This window comes from Triturus cristatus, chromosome 8 (genome assembly GCF_964204655.1).
Source record: "Triturus cristatus chromosome 8, aTriCri1.1, whole genome shotgun sequence".
Lineage (NCBI taxonomy): Eukaryota > Metazoa > Chordata > Amphibia > Caudata > Salamandridae > Triturus > Triturus cristatus.
This window is the reverse complement of record NC_140591.1, coordinates 737582291-737601086: the sequence shown is the minus strand read 5'-3', so window position 1 is coordinate 737601086 and position 18796 is coordinate 737582291. Positions and strand designations below refer to the sequence as shown.

Sequence of the window (18796 nt, the reverse complement as noted above, 5' to 3'; positions counted from 1 at the left end):
TCATTTGCAGTCACTTGAAAAGTAGGGATTCTCCAATAAATGGTAAATGGTTTAAACAAATCTGAAGAAATGCATGACATACCTGTGTGTGTGTGTGTACGCATGTATGTATATATAGGGAGAGAGAGAGCGTCAATATAAACAGACTTTATTTCAATCAAGCTGTCTTTTCTATCCTTCAGGAGCAGAATGTTCTGATCATCAGCGCTCCAGAATGTAGTGTTTTCTTGGCAAGCATCACATATTGTGATGTGTTAGCTAAAAGTTCCATATCCTAGAGACTGATATATTCCTCTGTACTTGTACCTTGGGGATTCATCAAAACCTGGCATCATAAGCAGCTTTCTACTGCCACAGACTGGACAGCGAAACAATTTAAAATATCCCAGAAAAAGAAAATAAGCATGCTTAATCAGAGCTTTCTGGACAGGAAGGACATTTGAGCAAGTGAGGAATAAGCACTGCTTTTGTTAATTTGCATAGGCAGAATAGAGACTTCTGGGAAAAGGCCGAAATTACAGTCACAGAAAATGGCTGCATCTATAGAGAACGCTAAGAAGTGTTGGCAGCTTTTCCTCTGACCCTGGCCACTTTTACAAGCAATCCTATGATAGTCAGCAGGACCCACCCTAAAAAGGAAGGGGCATCCACTTGGACCCTTTCCACCTTTTCTAAATCTCGCCTGATCGAGCCTGATTGAGCACTGATTGAGCAGATAAGCACATGTCATTCTCATTTCAGAAAGGTATTGGTTAGCTTGCTGCTAGCAGCTCAGTTATGTTATGATGTTAGAGGCTATGCAAGGAATGCTTTAGTCCAGCGATATGCAGTTTTTATTGCGCCTTGCCTTCACCAGGAAGATCTTTAGCTTGAATCTGTGGCCTAGGTATTCACCTTGGTATTTCTTTTGGCACAAAGTGAAGGAGTATTTGAGAGAAAATGCACAATGTGTTTCTTATGTTGTTATGAACAACTTGTTACTCTTTCTCATTAAGCTTCAGCCACTGCAGAAATATATAAATAAGGGCTGACTTCCTGTAAGACGTGTCCAAAGCTGGGACGGAATAAAAGGAGACACTTGTAAATGATAGTGCTATCGTTTGAGAAAGGGTAAGTTGAGACTGACTTTCATGCGTATTCACAGACCAAGCATCATAAAGATACCAGCATGATCTTCATTGCGGGCTTAGAGCCGGTATTAGCTTTTGAGAGGTAAGAGGATTTTGAGGGCTCGTTGGTCTAGGGGTATGATTCTCGCTTTGGGTGCGAGAGGTCCCAGGTTCAAATCCCGGACGAGCCCTTTTCTTGGTACTCTTTTCAAGTTGTTTTGAAGTTTGCGTTTCAAAACCAACATCAATTTTTTCTTTGCAGTAGTGGATAATTCTTTGCTAGAGTCTCATGCTTCAGCCCTGCCCAGTCTGAGCTAATACCAAACATCTGGTCTTGCATGGCATGTACGAGCGTTCAGCTAGGGATGTCGGGCAGGTTGCATGAAAGAAATCTAAAGCCAGAGGCCCATGGAATAGCCAGTTCGGAGCAGTTTCATTACAGAAAAATCAACTGTAGGTATCTGTTTCTGTAGTGTAGTGGTTATCACGTTCGCCTCACACGCGAAAGGTCCCAGGTTCGAAACCGGGCAGAAACAGTTGTTATATTGTGTTGGCTACAATGTTGATAGGTGCCGTTTTGCCATGGAATTGTCCAAGCCCTGAAGATTATTTCATGCAATCTCGTTCCAAGAAAGGGAATTCTCTCAAAACACTAAAGTAATCGGCGTGTGGATGTATCTGTTGGTTCTCAGACCTTGCTTTCAAAAGAGCCCTGCAATCGGTTCACTGCTCACCTAGAACAAGCATTAACATGGAGAATTGTTGGCACCAACAGGAATCTTATTTTAGTGGAGTGTTTCTGGCTTTGAGTGCAGAGGCCCTCGGCTCAATTCCAAGATGATCCTTCTCAGGGTGATGATACAAATGCATTGTCACCTTTACGTTTAATGTCAGAATCATTTATTTCCAGTTGGTGGTGTAAGAATGTTTGCAACAGTATGGCGATTTTTCCTAGCCATGCATGAATGAAAGCATATCACTCGCCTTTAGGTGTTTTTCTAATACATTGATATTTGCATCTTCCTTCCTAGCCTGCATGTTTGACTATCTTACAGGCTGCATGTAATAAGTATCACATCAGGGCCCTTCTTCTACTCAATTCACAACTGTTCTATCACGACATAGATAAGAAAGCTGCATCTGCTTTTGTTGTGTAGTGGTAATCAGGTTTACCTGACGTGTGAAAGCCCCATGCTTTGAAAGTACACAGTAACAAAGAAACCGATGACTTTTATAAAAAGGTGTCATGTGTGTCTCTTACTTTGCACAAAAAGTGCCAGAGATGGCTTCATTTGCAGTCACTTGAAAAGTAGGGATTCTCCAATAAATGGTAAATGGTTTAAACAAATCTGAAGAAATGCATGACATACCTGTGTGTGTGTGTGTACGCATGTATGTATATATAGGGAGAGAGAGAGCGTCAATATAAACAGACTTTATTTCAATCAAGCTGTCTTTTCTATCCTTCAGGAGCAGAATGTTCTGATCATCAGCGCTCCAGAATGTAGTGTTTTCTTGGCAAGCATCACATATTGTGATGTGTTAGCTAAAAGTTCCATATCCTAGAGACTGATATATTCCTCTGTACTTGTACCTTGGGGATTCATCAAAACCTGGCATCATAAGCAGCTTTCTACTGCCACAGACTGGACAGCGAAACAATTTAAAATATCCCAGAAAAAGAAAATAAGCATGCTTAATCAGAGCTTTCTGGACAGGAAGGACATTTGAGCAAGTGAGGAATAAGCACTGCTTTTGTTAATTTGCATAGGCAGAATAGAGACTTCTGGGAAAAGGCCGAAATTACAGTCACAGAAAATGGCTGCATCTATAGAGAACGCTAAGAAGTGTTGGCAGCTTTTCCTCTGACCCTGGCCACTTTTACAAGCAATCCTATGATAGTCAGCAGGACCCACCCTAAAAAGGAAGGGGCATCCACTTGGACCCTTTCCACCTTTTCTAAATCTCGCCTGATCGAGCCTGATTGAGCACTGATTGAGCAGATAAGCACATGTCATTCTCATTTCAGAAAGGTATTGGTTAGCTTGCTGCTAGCAGCTCAGTTATGTTATGATGTTAGAGGCTATGCAAGGAATGCTTTAGTCCAGCGATATGCAGTTTTTATTGCGCCTTGCATTCAGCAGGAAGATCTTTAGCTTGAATCTGTGGCCTAGGTATTCACCTTGGTATTTCTTTTGGCACAAAGTGAAGGAGTATTTAAGAGAAAATGCACAATGTGTTTCTTATGTTGTTATGAACAACTTGTTACTCTTTCTCATTAAGCTTCAGCCACTGAAGAAATATATAAATAAGGGCTGACTTCCTGTAAGACGTGTCCAAAGCTGGGACGGAATAAAAGGAGACACTTGTAAATGATAGTGCTATCGTTTGAGAAAGGGTAAGTTGAGACTGACTTTCATGCGTATTCACAGACCAAGCATCATAAAGATACCAGCATGATCTTCATTGCGGGCTTAGAGCCGGTATTAGCTTTTGAGAGGTAAGAGGATTTTGAGGGCTCGTTGGTCTAGGGGTATGATTCTCGCTTTGGGTGCGAGAGGTCCCGGGTTCAAATCCCGGACGAGCCCTTTTCTTGGTACTCTTTTCAAGTTGTTTTGAAGTTTGCGTTTCAAAACCAACATCAATTTTTTCTTTGCAGTAGTGGATAATTCTTTGCTAGAGTCTCATGCTTCAGCCCTGCCCAGTCTGAGCTAATACCAAACATCTGGTCTTGCATGGCATGTACGAGCGTTCAGCTAGGGATGTCGGGCAGGTTGCATGAAAGAAATCTAAAGCCAGAGGCCCATGGAATAGCCAGTTCGGAGCAGTTTCATTACAGAAAAATCAACTGTAGGTATCTGTTTCTGTAGTGTAGTGGTTATCACGTTCGCCTCACACGCGAAAGGTCCCCGGTTCGAAACCGGGCAGAAACAGTTGTTATATTGTGTTGGCTACAATGTAGATAGATGCCGTTTTGCCATGGAATTGTCCAAGCCCTGAAGATTATTTCATGCAATCTCGTTCCAAGAAAGGGAATTCTCTCAAAACACTAAAGTAATCGGCGTGTGGATGTATCTGTTGGTTCTCAGACCTTGCTTTCAAAAGAGCCCTGCAATCGGTTCACTGCTCACCTAGAACAAGCATTAACATGGAGAATTGTTGGCACCAACAGGAATCTTATTTTAGTGGAGTGTTTCTGGCTTTGAGTGCAGAGGCCCTCGGCTCAATTCCAAGATGATCCTTCTCAAGGTGATGATACAAATGCATTGTCACCTTTACGTTTAATGTCAGAATCATTTATTTCCAGTTGGTGGTGTAAGAATGTTTGCAACAGTATGGCGATTTTTCCTAGCCATGCATGAATGAAAGCATATCACTCGCCTTTAGGTGTTTTTCTAATACATTGATATTTGCATCTTCCTTCCTAGCCTGCATGTTTGACTATCTTACAGGCTGCATGTAATAAGTATCACATCAGGGCCCTTCTTCTACTCAATTCACAACTGTTCTATCACGACATAGATAAGAAAGCTGCATCTGCTTTTGTTGTGTAGTGGTAATCAGGTTTACCTGACGTGTGAAAGCCCCATGCTTTGAAAGTACACAGTAACAAAGAAACCGATGACTTTTATAAAAAGGTGTCATGTGTGTCTCTTACTTTGCACAAAAAGTGCCAGAGATGACTTCATTTGCAGTCACTTGAAAAGTAGGGATTCTCCAATAAATGGTAAATGGTTGAAACAAATCTGAAGAAATGCATGACATACCTGTGTGTGTGTGTGTACGCATGTATGTATATATAGGGAGAGAGAGAGCGTCAATATAAACAGACTTTATTTCAATCAAGCTGTCTTTTCTATCCTTCAGGAGCAGAATGTTCTGATCATCAGCGCTCCAGAATGTAGTGTTTTCTTGGCAAGCATCACATATTGTGATGTGTTAGCTAAAAGTTCCATATCCTAGAGACTGATATATTCCTCTGTACTTGTACCTTGGGGATTCATCAAAACCTGGCATCATAAGCAGCTTTCTACTGCCACAGACTGGACAGCGAAACAATTTAAAATATCCCAGAAAAAGAAAATAAGCATGCTTAATCAGAGCTTTCTGGACAGGAAGGACATTTGAGCAAGTGAGGAATAAGCACTGCTTTTGTTAATTTGCATAGGCAGAATAGAGACTTCTGGGAAAAGGCCGAAATTACAGTCACAGAAAATGGCTGCATCTATAGAGAACGCTAAGAAGTGTTGGCAGCTTTTCCTCTGACCCTGGCCACTTTTACAAGCAATCCTATGATAGTCAGCAGGACCCACCCTAAAAAGGAAGGGGCATCCACTTGGACCCTTTCCACCTTTTCTAAATCTCGCCTGATCGAGCCTGATTGAGCACTGATTGAGCAGATAAGCACATGTCATTCTCATTTCAGAAAGGTATTGGTTAGCTTGCTGCTAGCAGCTCAGTTATGTTATGATGTTAGAGGCTATGCAAGGAATGCTTTAGTCCAGCGATATGCAGTTTTTATTGCGCCTTGCATTCAGCAGGAAGATCTTTAGCTTGAATCTGTGGCCTAGGTATTCACCTTGGTATTTCTTTTGGCACAAAGTGAAGGAGTATTTAAGAGAAAATGCACAATGTGTTTCTTATGTTGTTATGAACAACTTGTTACTCTTTCTCATTAAGCTTCAGCCACTGAAGAAATATATAAATAAGGGCTGACTTCCTGTAAGACGTGTCCAAAGCTGGGACGGAATAAAAGGAGACACTTGTAAATGATAGTGCTATCGTTTGAGAAAGGGTAAGTTGAGACTGACTTTCATGCGTATTCACAGACCAAGCATCATAAAGATACCAGCATGATCTTCATTGCGGGCTTAGAGCCGGTATTAGCTTTTGAGAGGTAAGAGGATTTTGAGGGCTCGTTGGTCTAGGGGTATGATTCTCGCTTTGGGTGCGAGAGGTCCCGGGTTCAAATCCCGGATGAGCCCTTTTCTTGGTACTCTTTTCAAGTTGTTTTGAAGTTTGCGTTTCAAAACCAACATCAATATATTCTTTGCAGTAGTGGATAATTCTTTGCTAGAGTCTCATGCTTCAGCCCTGCCCAGTCTGAGCTAATACCAAACATCTGGTCTTGCATGGCATGTACGAGCGTTCAGCTAGGGATGTCGGGCAGGTTGCATGAAAGAAATCTAAAGCCAGAGGCCCATGGAATAGCCAGTTCGGAGCAGTTTCATTACACAAAAATCAACTGTAGGTATCTGTTTCTGTAGTGTAGTGGTTATCACGTTCGCCTCACACGCGAAAGGTCCCCGGTTCGAAACCGGGCAGAAACAGTTGTTATATTGTGTTGGCTACAATGTTGATAGGTGCCGTTTTGCCATGGAATTGTCCAAGCCCTGAAGATTATTTCATGCAATCTCGTTCCAAGAAAGGGAATTCTCTCAAAACACTAAAGTAATCGGCGTGTGGATGTATCTGTTGGTTCTCAGACCTTGCTTTCAAAAGAGCCCTGCAATCGGTTCACTGCTCACCTAGAACAAGCATTAACATGGAGAATTGTTGGCACCAACAGGAATCTTATTTTAGTGGAGTGTTTCTGGCTTTGAGTGCAGAGGCCCTCGGCTCAATTCCAAGATGATCCTTCTCAAGGTGATGATACAAATGCATTGTCCCCTTTACGTTTAATGTCAGAATCATTTATTTCCAGTTGGTGGTGTAAGAATGTTTGCAACAGTATGGCGATTTTTCCTAGCCATGCATGAATGAAAGCATATCACTCGCCTTTAGGTGTTTTTCTAATACATTGATATTTGCATCTTCCTTCTTAGCCTGCATGTTTGACTATCTTACAGGCTGCATGTAATAAGTATCACATCAGGGCCCTTCTTCTACTCAATTCACAACTGTTCTATCACGACATAGATAAGAAAGCTGCATCTGCTTTTGTTGTGTAGTGGTAATCAGGTTTACCTGACGTGTGAAAGCCCCATGCTTTGAAAGTACACAGTAACAAAGAAACCGATGACTTTTATAAAAAGGTGTCATGTGTGTCTCTTACTTTGCACAAAAAGTGCCAGAGATGGCTTCATTTGCAGTCACTTGAAAAGTAGGGATTCTCCAATAAATGGTAAATGGTTTAAACAAATCTGAAGAAATGCATGACATACCTGTGTGTGTGTGTGTACGCATGTATGTATATATAGGGAGAGAGAGAGCGTCAATATAAACAGACTTTATTTCAATCAAGCTGTCTTTTCTATCCTTCAGGAGCAGAATGTTCTGATCATCAGCGCTCCAGAATGTAGTGTTTTCTTGGCAAGCATCACATATTGTGATGTGTTAGCTAAAAGTTCCATATCCTAGAGACTGATATATTCCTCTGTACTTGTACCTTGGGGATTCATCAAAACCTGGCATCATAAGCAGCTTTCTACTGCCACAGACTGGACAGCAAAACAATTTAAAATATCCCAGAAAAAGAAAATAAGCATGCTTAATCAGAGCTTTCTGGACAGGAAGGACATTTGAGCAAGTGAGGAATAAGCACTGCTTTTGTTAATTTGCATAGGCAGAATAGAGACTTCTGGGAAAAGGCCGAAATTACAGTCACAGAAAATGGCTGCATCTATAGAGAACGCTAAGAAGTGTTGGCAGCTTTTCCTCTGACCCTGGCCACTTTTACAAGCAATCCTATGATAGTCAGCAGGACCCACCCTAAAAAGGAAGGGGCATCCACTTGGACCCTTTCCACCTTTTCTAAATCTCGCCTGATCGAGCACTGATTGAGCAGATAAGCACATGTAATTCTCATTTCAGAAAGGTATTGGTTAGCTTGCTGCTAGCAGCTCAGTTATGTTATGATGTTAGAGGCTATGCAAGGAATGCTTTAGTCCAGCGATATGCAGTTTTTATTGCGCCTTGCATTCAGCAGGAAGATCTTTAGCTTGAATCTGTGGCCTAGGTATTCACCTTGGTATTTCTTTTGGCACAAAGTGAAGGAGTATTTGAGAGAAAATGCACAATGTGTTTCTTATGCTGTTATGAACAACTTGTTACTCTTTCTCATTAAGCTTCAGCCACTGCAGAAATATATAAATAAGGGCTGACTTCCTGTAAGACGTGTCCAAAGCTGGGACGGAATAAAAGGAGACACTTGTAAATGATAGTGCTATCGTTTGAGAAAGGGTAAGTTGAGACTGACTTTCATGCGTATTCACAGACCAAGCATCATAAAGATACCAGCATGATCTTCATTGCGGGCTTAGAGCCGTTATTAGCTTTTGAGAGGTAAGAGGATTTTGAGGGCTCGTTGGTCTAGGGGTATGATTCTCGCTTTGGGTGCGAGAGGTCCTGGGTTCAAATCCCGGACGAGCCCTTTTCTTGGTACTCTTTTCAAGTTGTTTTGAAGTTTGCGTTTCAAAACCAACATCAATTTTTTCTTTGCAGTAGTGGATAATTCTTTGCTAGAGTCTCATGCTTCAGCCCTGCCCAGTCTGAGCTAATACCAAACATCTGGTCTTGCATGGCATGTACGAGCGTTCAGCTAGGGATGTCGGGCAGGTTGCATGAAAGAAATCTAAAGCCAGAGGCCCATGGAATAGCCAGTTCGGAGCAGTTTCATTACAGAAAAATCAACTGTAGGTATCTGTTTCTGTAGTGTAGTGGTTATCACGTTCGCCTCACACGCGAAAGGTCCCCGGTTCGAAACCGGGCAGAAACAGTTGTTATATTGTGTTGGCTACAATGTTGATAGGTGCCGTTTTGCCATGGAATTGTCCAAGCCCTGAAGATTATTTCATGCAATCTCGTTCCAAGAAAGGGAATTCTCTCAAAACACTAAAGTAATCGGCGTGTGGATGTATCTGTTGGTTCTCAGACCTTGCTTTCAAAAGAGCCCTGCAATCGGTTCACTGCTCACCTAGAACAAGCATTAACATGGAGAATTGTTGGCACCAACGGGAATCTTATTTTAGTGGAGTGTTTCTGGCTTTGAGTGCAGAGGCCCTCGGCTCAATTCCAAGATGATCCTTCTCAAGGTGATGATACAAATGCATTGTCACCTTTACGTTTAATGTCAGAATCATTTATTTCCAGTTGGTGGTGTAAGAATGTTTGCAACAGTATGGCGATTTTTCCTAGCCATGCATGAATGAAAGCATATCACTCGCCTTTAGGTGTTTTTCTAATACATTGATATTTGCATCTTCCTTCCTAGCCTGCATGTTTGACTATCTTACAGGCTGCATGTAATAAGTATCACATCAGGGCCCTTCTTCTACTCAATTCACAACTGTTCTATCACGACATAGATAAGAAAGCTGCATCTGCTTTTGTTGTGTAGTGGTAATCAGGTTTACCTGACGTGTGAAAGCCCCATGCTTTGAAAGTACACAGTAACAAAGAAACCGATGACTTTTATAAAAAGGTGTCATGTGCGTCTCTTACTTTGCACAAAAAGTGCCAGAGATGACTTCATTTGCAGTCACTTGAAAAGTAGGGATTCTCCAATAAATGGTAAATGGTTGAAACAAATCTGAAGAAATGCATGACATACCTGTGTGTGTGTGTGTACGCATGTATGTATATATAGGGAGAGAGAGAGCGTCAATATAAACAGACTTTATTTCAATCAAGCTGTCTTTTCTATCCTTCAGGAGCAGAATGTTCTGATCATCAGCGCTCCAGAATGTAGTGTTTTCTTGGCAAGCATCACATATTGTGATGTGTTAGCTAAAAGTTCCATATCCTAGAGACTGATATATTCCTCTGTACTTGTACCTTGGGGATTCATCAAAACCTGGCATCATAAGCAGCTTTCTACTGCCACAGACTGGACAGCGAAACAATTTAAAATATCCCAGAAAAAGAAAATAAGCATGCTTAATCAGAGCTTTCTGGACAGGAAGGACCTTTGAGCAAGTGAGGAATAAGCACTGCTTTTGTTAATTTGCATAGGCAGAATAGAGACTTCTGGGAAAAGGCCGAAATTACAGTCACAGAAAATGGCTGCATCTATAGAGAACGCTAAGAAGTGTTGGCAGCTTTTCCTCTGACCCTGACCACTTTTACAAGCAATCCTATGATAGTCAGCAGGACCCACCCTAAAAAGGAAGGGGCATCCACTTGGACCCTTTCCACCTTTTCTAAATCTCGCCTGATTGAGCACTGATTGAGCAGATAAGCACATGTCATTCTCATTTCAGAAAGGTATTGGTTAGCTTGCTGCTAGCAGCTCAGTTATGTTATGATGTTAGAGGCTATGCAAGGAATGCTTTAGTCCAGCGATATGCAGTTTTTATTGCGCCTTGCCTTCACCAGGAAGATCTTTAGCTTGAATCTGTGGCCTAGGTATTCACCTTGGTATTTCTTTTGGCACAAAGTGAAGGAGTATTTGAGAGAAAATGCACAATGTGTTTCTTATGTTGTTATGAACAACTTGTTACTCTTTCTCATTAAGCTTCAGCCACTGCAGAAATATATAAATAAGGGCTGACTTCCTGTAAGACGTGTCCAAAGCTGGGACGGAATAAAAGGAGACACTTGTAAATGATAGTGCTATCGTTTGAGAAAGGGTAAGTTGAGACTGACTTTCATGCGTATTCACAGACCAAGCATCATAAAGATACCAGCATGATCTTCATTGCGGGCTTAGAGCCGGTATTAGCTTTTGAGAGGTAAGAGGATTTTGAGGGCTCGTTGGTCTAGGGGTATGATTCTCGCTTTGGGTGCGAGAGGTCCCGGGTTCAAATCCCGGACGAGCCCTTTTCTTGGTACTCTTTTCAAGTTGGTTTGAAGTTTGCGTTTCAAAACCAACATCAATTTTTTCTTTGCAGTAGTGGATAATTCTTTGCTAGAGTCTCATGCTTCAGCCCTGCCCAGTCTGAGCTAATACCAAACATCTGGTCTTGCATGGCATGTACGAGCGTTCAGCTAGGGATGTCGGGCAGGTTGCATGAAAGAAATCTAAAGCCAGAGGCCCATGGAATAGCCAGTTCGGAGCAGTTTCATTACAGAAAAATCAACTGTAGGTATCTGTTTCTGTAGTGTAGTGGTTATCAAGTTCGCCTCACACGCGAAAGGTCCCCGGTTCGAAACCGGGCAGAAACAGTTGTTATATTGTGTTGGCTACAATGTTGATAGGTGCCGTTTTGCCATGGAATTGTCCAAGCCCTGAAGATTATTTCATACAATCTCGTTCCAAGAAAGGGAATTCTCTCAAAACACTAAAGTAATCGGCGTGTGGATGTATCTGTTGGTTCTCAGACCTTGCTTTCAAAAGAGCCCTGCAATCGGTTCACTGCTCACCTAGAACAAGCATTAACATGGAGAATTGTTGGCACCAACAGGAATCTTATTTTAGTGGAGTGTTTCTGGCTTTGAGTGCAGAGGCCCTCGGCTCAATTCCAAGATGATCCTTCTCAAGGTGATGATACAAATGCATTCTCACCTTTACGTTTAATGTCAGAATCATTTATTTCCAGTTGGTGGTGTAAGAATGTTTGCAACAGTATGGCGATTTTTCCTAGCCATGCATGAATGAAAGCATATCACTCGCCTTTAGGTGTTTTTCTAATACATTGATATTTGCATCTTCCTTCCTAGCCTGCATGTTTGACTATCTTACAGGCTGCATGTAATAAGTATCACATCAGGGCCCTTCTTCTATTCAATTCACAACTGTTCTATCACGACATAGATAAGAAAGCTGCATCTGCTTTTGTTGTGTAGTGGTAATCAGGTTTACCTGACGTGTGAAAGCCCCATGCTTTGAAAGTACACAGTAACAAAGAAACCGATGACTTTTATAATAAGGTGTCATGTGTGTCTCTTACTTTGCACAAAAAGTGCCAGAGATGACTTCATTTGCAGTCACTTGAAAAGTAGGGATTCTCCAATAAATGGTAAATGGTTGAAACAAATCTGAAGAAATGCATGACATACCTGTGTGTGTGTGTGTATGCATGTATGTATATATAGGGAGAGAGAGAGCGTCAATATAAACAGACTTTATTTCAATCAAGCTGTCTTTTCTATCCTTCAGGAGCAGAATGTTCTGATCATCAGCGCTCCAGAATGTAGTGTTTTCTTGGCAAGCATCACATATTGTGATGTGTTAGCTAAAAGTTCCATATCCTAGAGACTGATATATTCCTCTGTACTTGTACCTTGGGGATTCATCAAAACCTGGCATCATAAGCAGCTTTCTACTGCCACAGACTGGACAGCGAAACAATTTAAAATATCCCAGAAAAAGAAAATAAGCATGCTTAATCAGAGCTTTCTGGACAGGAAGGACCTTTGAGCAAGTGAGGAATAAGCACTGCTTTTGTTAATTTGCATAGGCAGAATAGAGACTTCTGGGAAAAGGCCGAAATTACAGTCACAGAAAATGGCTGCATCTATAGAGAACGCTAAGAAGTGTTGGCAGCTTTTCCTCTGACCCTGGCCACTTTTACAAGCAATCCTATGATAGTCAGCAGGACCCACCCTAAAAAGGAAGGGGCATCCACTTGGACCCTTTCCACCTTTTCTAAATCTCGCCTGATCGAGCCTAATTGAGCACTGATTGAGCAGATAAGCACATGTCATTCTCATTTCAGAAAGGTATTGGTTAGCTTGCTGCTAGCAGCTCAGTTATGTTATGATGTTAGAGGCTATGCAAGGAATGCTTTAGTCCAGCGATATGCAGTTTTTATTGCGCCTTGCATTCAGCAGGAAGATCTTTAGCTTGAATCTGTGGCCTAGGTATTCACCTTGGTATTTCTTTTGGCACAAAGTGAAGGAGTATTTAAGAGAAAATGCACAATGTGTTTCTTATGTTGTTATGAACAACTTGTTACTCTTTCTCATTAAGCTTCAGCCACTGAAGAAATATATAAATAAGGGCTGACTTCCTGTAAGACGTGTCCAAAGCTGGGACGGAATAAAAGGAGACACTTGTAAATGATAGTGCTATCGTTTGAGAAAGGGTAAGTTGAGACTGACTTTCATGCGTATTCACAGACCAAGCATCATAAAGATACCAGCATGATCTTCATTGCGGGCTTAGAGCCGGTATTAGCTTTTGAGAGGTAAGAGGATTTTGAGGGCTCGTTGGTCTAGGGGTATGATTCTCGCTTTGGGTGCGAGAGGTCCCGGGTTCAAATCCCGGACGAGCCCTTTTCTTGGTACTCTTTTCAAGTTGTTTTGAAGTTTGCGTTTCAAAACCAACATCAATTTTTTCTTTGCAGTAGTGGATAATTCTTTGCTAGAGTCTCATGCTTCAGCCCTGCCCAGTCTGAGCTAATACCAAACATCTGGTCTTGCATGGCATGTACGAGCGTTCAGCTAGGGATGTCGGGCAGGTTGCATGAAAGAAATCTAAAGCCAGAGGCCCATGGAATAGCCAGTTCAGAGCAGTTTCATTACAGAAAAATCAACTGTAGGTATCTGTTTCTGTAGTGTAGTGGTTATCACGTTTGCCTCACACGCGAAAGGTCCCCGGTTCGAAACCGGGCAGAAACAGTTGTTATATTGTGTTGGCTACAATGTTGATAGGTGCCGTTTTGCCATGGAATTGTCCAAGCCCTGAAGATTATTTCATGCAATCTCGTTCCAAGAAAGGGAATTCTCTCAAAACACTAAAGTAATCGGCGTGTGGATGTATCTGTTGGTTCTCAGACCTTGCTTTCAAAAGAGCCCTGCAATCGGTTCACTGCTCACCTAGAACAAGCATTAACATGGAGAATTGTTGGCACCAACAGGAATCTTATTTTAGTGGAGTGTTTCTGGCTTTGAGTGCAGAGGCCCTCGGCTCAATTCCAAGATGATCCTTCTCAAGGTGATGATACAAATGCATTGTCACCTTTACGTTTAATGTCAGAATCATTTATTTCCAGTTGGTGGTGTAAGAATGTTTGCAACAGTATGGCGATTTTTCCTAGCCATGCATGAATGAAAGCATATCACTCGCCTTTAGGTGTTTTTCTAATACATTGATATTTGCATCTTCCTTCCTAGCCTGCATGTTTGACTATCTTACAGGCTGCATGTAATAAGTATCACATCAGGGCCCTTCTTCTACTCAATTCACAACTGTTCTATCACGACATAGATAAGAAAGCTGCATCTGCTTTTGTTGTGTAGTGGTAATCAGGTTTACCTGACGTGTGAAAGCCCCATGCTTTGAAAGTACCAAGTAACAAAGAAACCGATGACTTTTATAAAAAGGTGTCATGTGTGTCTCTTACTTTGCACAAAAAGTGCCAGAGATGACTTCATTTGCAGTCACTTGAAAAGTAGGGATTCTCCAATAAATGGTAAATGGTTGAAACAAATCTGAAGAAATGCATGACATACCTGTGTGTGTGTGTGTACGCATGTATGTATATATAGGGAGAGAGAGAGCGTCAATATAAACAGACTTTATTTCAATCAAGCTGTCTTTTCTATCCTTCAGGAGCAGAATGTTCTGATCATCAGCGCTCCAGAATGTAGTGTTTTCTTGGCAAGCATCACATATTGTGATGTTTTAGCTAAAAGTTCCATATCCTAGAGACTGATATATTCCTCTGTACTTGTACCTTGGGGATTCATCAAAACCTGGCATCATAAGCAGCTTTCTACTGCCACAGACTGGACAGCGAAACAATTTAAAATATCCCAGAAAAAGAAAATAAGCATGCTTAATCAGAGCTTTCTGGACAGGAAGGACATTTGAGCAAGTGAGGAATAAGCACTGCTTTTGTTAATTTGCATAGGCAGAATAGAGACTTCTGGGAAAAGGCCGAAATTACAGTCACAGAAAATGGCTGCATCTATAGAGAACGCTAAGAAGTGTTGGCAGCTTTTCCTCTGACCCTGGCCACTTTTACAAGCAATCCTATGATAGTCAGCAGGACCCACCCTAAAAAGGAAGGGGCATCCACTTGGACCCTTTCCACCTTTTCTAAATCTCGCCTGATCGAGCCCTGATCGAGCCGATAAGCACATGTCATTCTCATTTCAGAAAGGTATTGGTTAGCTTGCTGCTAGCAGCTCAGTTATGTTATGATGTTAGAGGCTATGCAAGGAATGCTTTAGTCCAGCGATATGCAGTTTTTATTGCGCCTTGCATTCAGCAGGAAGATCTTTAGCTTGAATCTGTGGCCTAGGTATTCACCTTGGTATTTTTTTTGGCACAAAGTGAAGGAGTATTTGAGAGAAAATGCACAATGTGTTTCTTATGTTGTTATGAACAACTTGTTACTCTTTCTCATTAAGCTTCAGCCACTGCAGAAATATATAAATAAGGGCTGACTTCCTGTAAGACGTGTCCAAAGCTGGGACGGAATAAAAGGAGACACTTGTAAATGATAGTGCTATCGTTTGAGAAAGGGTAAGTTGAGACTGACTTTCATGCGTATTCACAGACCAAGCATCATAAAGATACCAGCATGATCTTCATTGCGGGCTTAGAGCCGGTATTAGCTTTTGAGAGGTAAGAAGATTTTGAGGGCTCGTTGGTCTAGGGGTATGATTCTCGCTTTGGGTGCGAGAGGTCCCAGGTTCAAATCCCGGACGAGCCCTTTTCTTGGTACTCTTTTCAAGTTGTTTTGAAGTTTGCGTTTCAAAACCAACATCAATTTTTTCTTTGCAGTAGTGGATAATTCTTTGCTAGAGTCTCATGCTTCAGCCCTGCCCAGTCTGAGCTAATACCAAACATCTGGTCTTGCATGGCATGTACGAGCGTTCAGCTAGGGATGTCGGGCAGGTTGCATGAAAGAAATCTAAAGCCAGAGGCCCATGGAATAGCCAGTTCGGAGCAGTTTCATTACAGAAAAATCAACTGTAGGTATCTGTTTCTGTAGTGTAGTGGTTATCACGTTCGCCTCACACGCGAAAGGTCCCCAGTTCGAAACCGGGCAGAAACAGTTGTTATATTGTGTTGGCTACAATGTTGATAGGTGCCGTTTTGCCATGGAATTGTCCAAGCCCTGAAGATTATTTCATGCAATCTCGTTCCAAGAAAGGGAATTCTCTCAAAACACTAAAGTAATCGGCGTGTGGATGTATCTGTTGGTTCTCAGACCTTGCTTTCAAAAGAGCCCTGCAATCGGTTCACTGCTCACCTAGAACAAGCATTAACATGGAGAATTGTTGGCACCAACAGGAATCTTATTTTAGTGGAGTGTTTCTGGCTTTGAGTGCAGAGGCCCTCGGCTCAATTCCAAGATGATCCTTCTCAGGGTGATGATACAAATGCATTGTCACCTTTACGTTTAATGTCAGAATCATTTATTTCCAGTTGGTGGTGTAAGAATGTTTGCAACAGTATGGCGATTTTTCCTAGCCATGCATGAATGAAAGCATATCACTCGCCTTTGGGTGTTTTTCTAATACATTGATATTTGCATCTTCCTTCCTAGCCTGCATGTTTGACTATCTTACAGGCTGCATGTAATAAGTATCACATCAGGGCCCTTCTTCTACTCAATTCACAACTGTTCTATCACGACATAGATAAGAAAGCTGCATCTGCTTTTGTTGTGTAGTGGTAATCAGGTTTACCTGACGTGTGAAAGCCCCATGCTTTGAAAGTACACAGTAACAAAGAAACCGATGACTTTTATAAAAAGGTGTCATGTGTGTCTCTTACTTTGCACAAAAAGTGCCAGAGATGACTTCATTTGCAGTCACTTGAAAAGTAGGGATTCTCCAATAAATGGTAAATGGTTGAAACAAATCTGAAGAAATGCATGACATACCTGTGTGTGTGTGTGTATGCATGTATGTATATATAGGGAGAGAGAGAGCGTCAATATAAACAGACTTTATTTCAATCAAGCTGTCTTTTCTATCCTTCAGGAGCAGAATGTTCTGATCATCAGCGCTCCAGAATGTAGTGTTTTCTTGGCAAGCATCACATATTGTGATGTGTTAGCTAAAAGTTCCATATCCTAGAGACTGATATATTCCTCTGTACTTGTACCTTGGGGATTCATCAAAACCTGGCATCATAAGCAGCTTTCTACTGCCACAGACTGGACAGCGAAACAATTTAAAATATCCCAGAAAAAGAAAATAAGCATGCTTAATCAGAGCTTTCTGGACAGGAAGGACATTTGAGCAAGTGAGGAATAAGCACTGCTTTTGTTAATTTGCATAGGCAGAATAGAGACTTCTGGGAAAAGGCCGAAATTACAGTCACAGAAAATGGCTGCATCTATAGAGAACGCTAAGAAGTGTTGGCAGCTTTTCCTCTGACCCTGGCCACTTTTACAAGCAATCCTATGATAGTCAGCAGGACCCACCCTAAAAAGGAAGGGGCATCCACTTGGACCCTTTCCACCTTTTCTAAATCTCGCCTGATCGAGCCCTGATCGAGCCGATAAGCACATGTCATTCTCATTTCAGAAAGGTATTGGTTAGCTTGCTGCTAGCAGCTCAGTTATGTTATGATGTTAGAGGCTATGCAAGGAATGCTTTAGTCCAGCGATATGCAGTTTTTATTGCGCCTTGCATTCAGCAGGAAGATCTTTAGCTTGAATCTGTGGCCTAGGTATTCACCTTGGTATTTTTTTTGGCACAAAGTGAAGGAGTATTTGAGAGAAAATGCACAATGTGTTTCTTATGTTGTTATGAACAACTTGTTACTCTTTCTCATTAAGCTTCAGCCACTGCAGAAATATATAAATAAGGGCTGACTTCCTGTAAGACGTGTCCAAAGCTGGGACGGAATAAAAGGAGACACTTGTAAATGATAGTGCTATCGTTTGAGAAAGGGTAAGTTGAGACTGACTTTCATGCGTATTCACAGACCAAGCATCATAAAGATACCAGCATGATCTTCATTGCGGGCTTAGAGCCGGTATTAGCTTTTGAGAGGTAAGAGGATTTTGAGGGCTCGTTGGTCTAGGGGTATGATTCTCGCTTTGGGTGCGAGAGGTCCCAGGTTCAAATCCCGGACGAGCCCTTTTCTTGGTACTCTTTTCAAGTTGTTTTGAAGTTTGCGTTTCAAAACCAACATCAATTTTTTCTTTGCAGTAGTGGATAATTCTTTGCTAGAGTCTCATGCTTCAGCCCTGCCCAGTCTGAGCTAATACCAAACATCTGGTCTTGCATGGCATGTACGAGCGTTCAGCTAGGGATGTCGGGCAGGTTGCATGAAAGAAATCTAAAGCCAGAGGCCCATGGAATAGCCAGTTCGGAGCAGTTTCATTACAGAAAAATCAACTGTAGGTATCTGTTTCTGTAGTGTAGTGGTTATCACGTTCGCCTCACACGCGAAAGGTCCCCGGTTCGAAACCGGGCAGAAACAGTTGTTATATTGTGTTGGCTACAATGTTGATAGGTGCCGTTTTGCCATGGAATTGTCCAAGCCCTGAAGATTATTTCATGCAATCTCGTTCCAAGAAAGGGAATTCTCTCAAAACACTAAAGTAATCGGCGTGTGGATGTATCTGTTGGTTCTCAGACCTTGCTTTCAAAAGAGCCCTGCAATCGGTTCACTGCTCACCTAGAACAAGCATTAACATGGAGAATTGTTGGCACCAACAGGAATCTTATTTTAGTGGAGTGTTTCTGGCTTTGAGTGCAGAGGCCCTCGGCTCAATTCCAAGATGATCCTTCTCAGGGTGATGATACAAATGCATTGTCACCTTTACGTTTAATGTCAGAATCATTCATTTCCAGTTGGTGGTGTAAGAATGTTTGCAACAGTATGGCGATTT

At 41.8% G+C, this 18796-nt stretch overlaps 8 non-coding genes across 8 annotated transcripts; all 8 read left to right on the top strand.

Annotated features, from left to right (window-relative positions):
- The first annotated feature begins 3625 nt into the window (after positions 1-3625).
- TRNAP-UGG (transfer RNA proline (anticodon UGG)) lies at positions 3626-3697 on the top strand. Its single transcript has one exon. It is a non-coding gene; the product is annotated as a tRNA-Pro (tRNA).
- A 272-nt stretch (positions 3698-3969) lies between these two features.
- On the top strand, positions 3970-4042 carry TRNAV-CAC (transfer RNA valine (anticodon CAC)). Its single transcript has one exon. It is a non-coding gene; the product is annotated as a tRNA-Val (tRNA).
- Positions 4043-6366: 2324 nt separating this feature from the next.
- TRNAV-CAC (transfer RNA valine (anticodon CAC)) lies at positions 6367-6439 on the top strand. The gene has a single exon. It is a non-coding gene; the product is annotated as a tRNA-Val (tRNA).
- Positions 6440-8753: 2314 nt separating this feature from the next.
- On the top strand, positions 8754-8826 carry TRNAV-CAC (transfer RNA valine (anticodon CAC)). The gene has a single exon. It is a non-coding gene; the product is annotated as a tRNA-Val (tRNA).
- A 1970-nt stretch (positions 8827-10796) lies between these two features.
- Positions 10797-10868, top strand: TRNAP-UGG (transfer RNA proline (anticodon UGG)). Its single transcript has one exon. It is a non-coding gene; the product is annotated as a tRNA-Pro (tRNA).
- A 2325-nt stretch (positions 10869-13193) lies between these two features.
- On the top strand, positions 13194-13265 carry TRNAP-UGG (transfer RNA proline (anticodon UGG)). Its single transcript has one exon. It is a non-coding gene; the product is annotated as a tRNA-Pro (tRNA).
- Positions 13266-13537: 272 nt separating this feature from the next.
- TRNAV-CAC (transfer RNA valine (anticodon CAC)) lies at positions 13538-13610 on the top strand. Its single transcript has one exon. It is a non-coding gene; the product is annotated as a tRNA-Val (tRNA).
- A 4701-nt stretch (positions 13611-18311) lies between these two features.
- TRNAV-CAC (transfer RNA valine (anticodon CAC)) lies at positions 18312-18384 on the top strand. Its single transcript has one exon. It is a non-coding gene; the product is annotated as a tRNA-Val (tRNA).
- Positions 18385-18796: the final 412 nt, after the last annotated feature.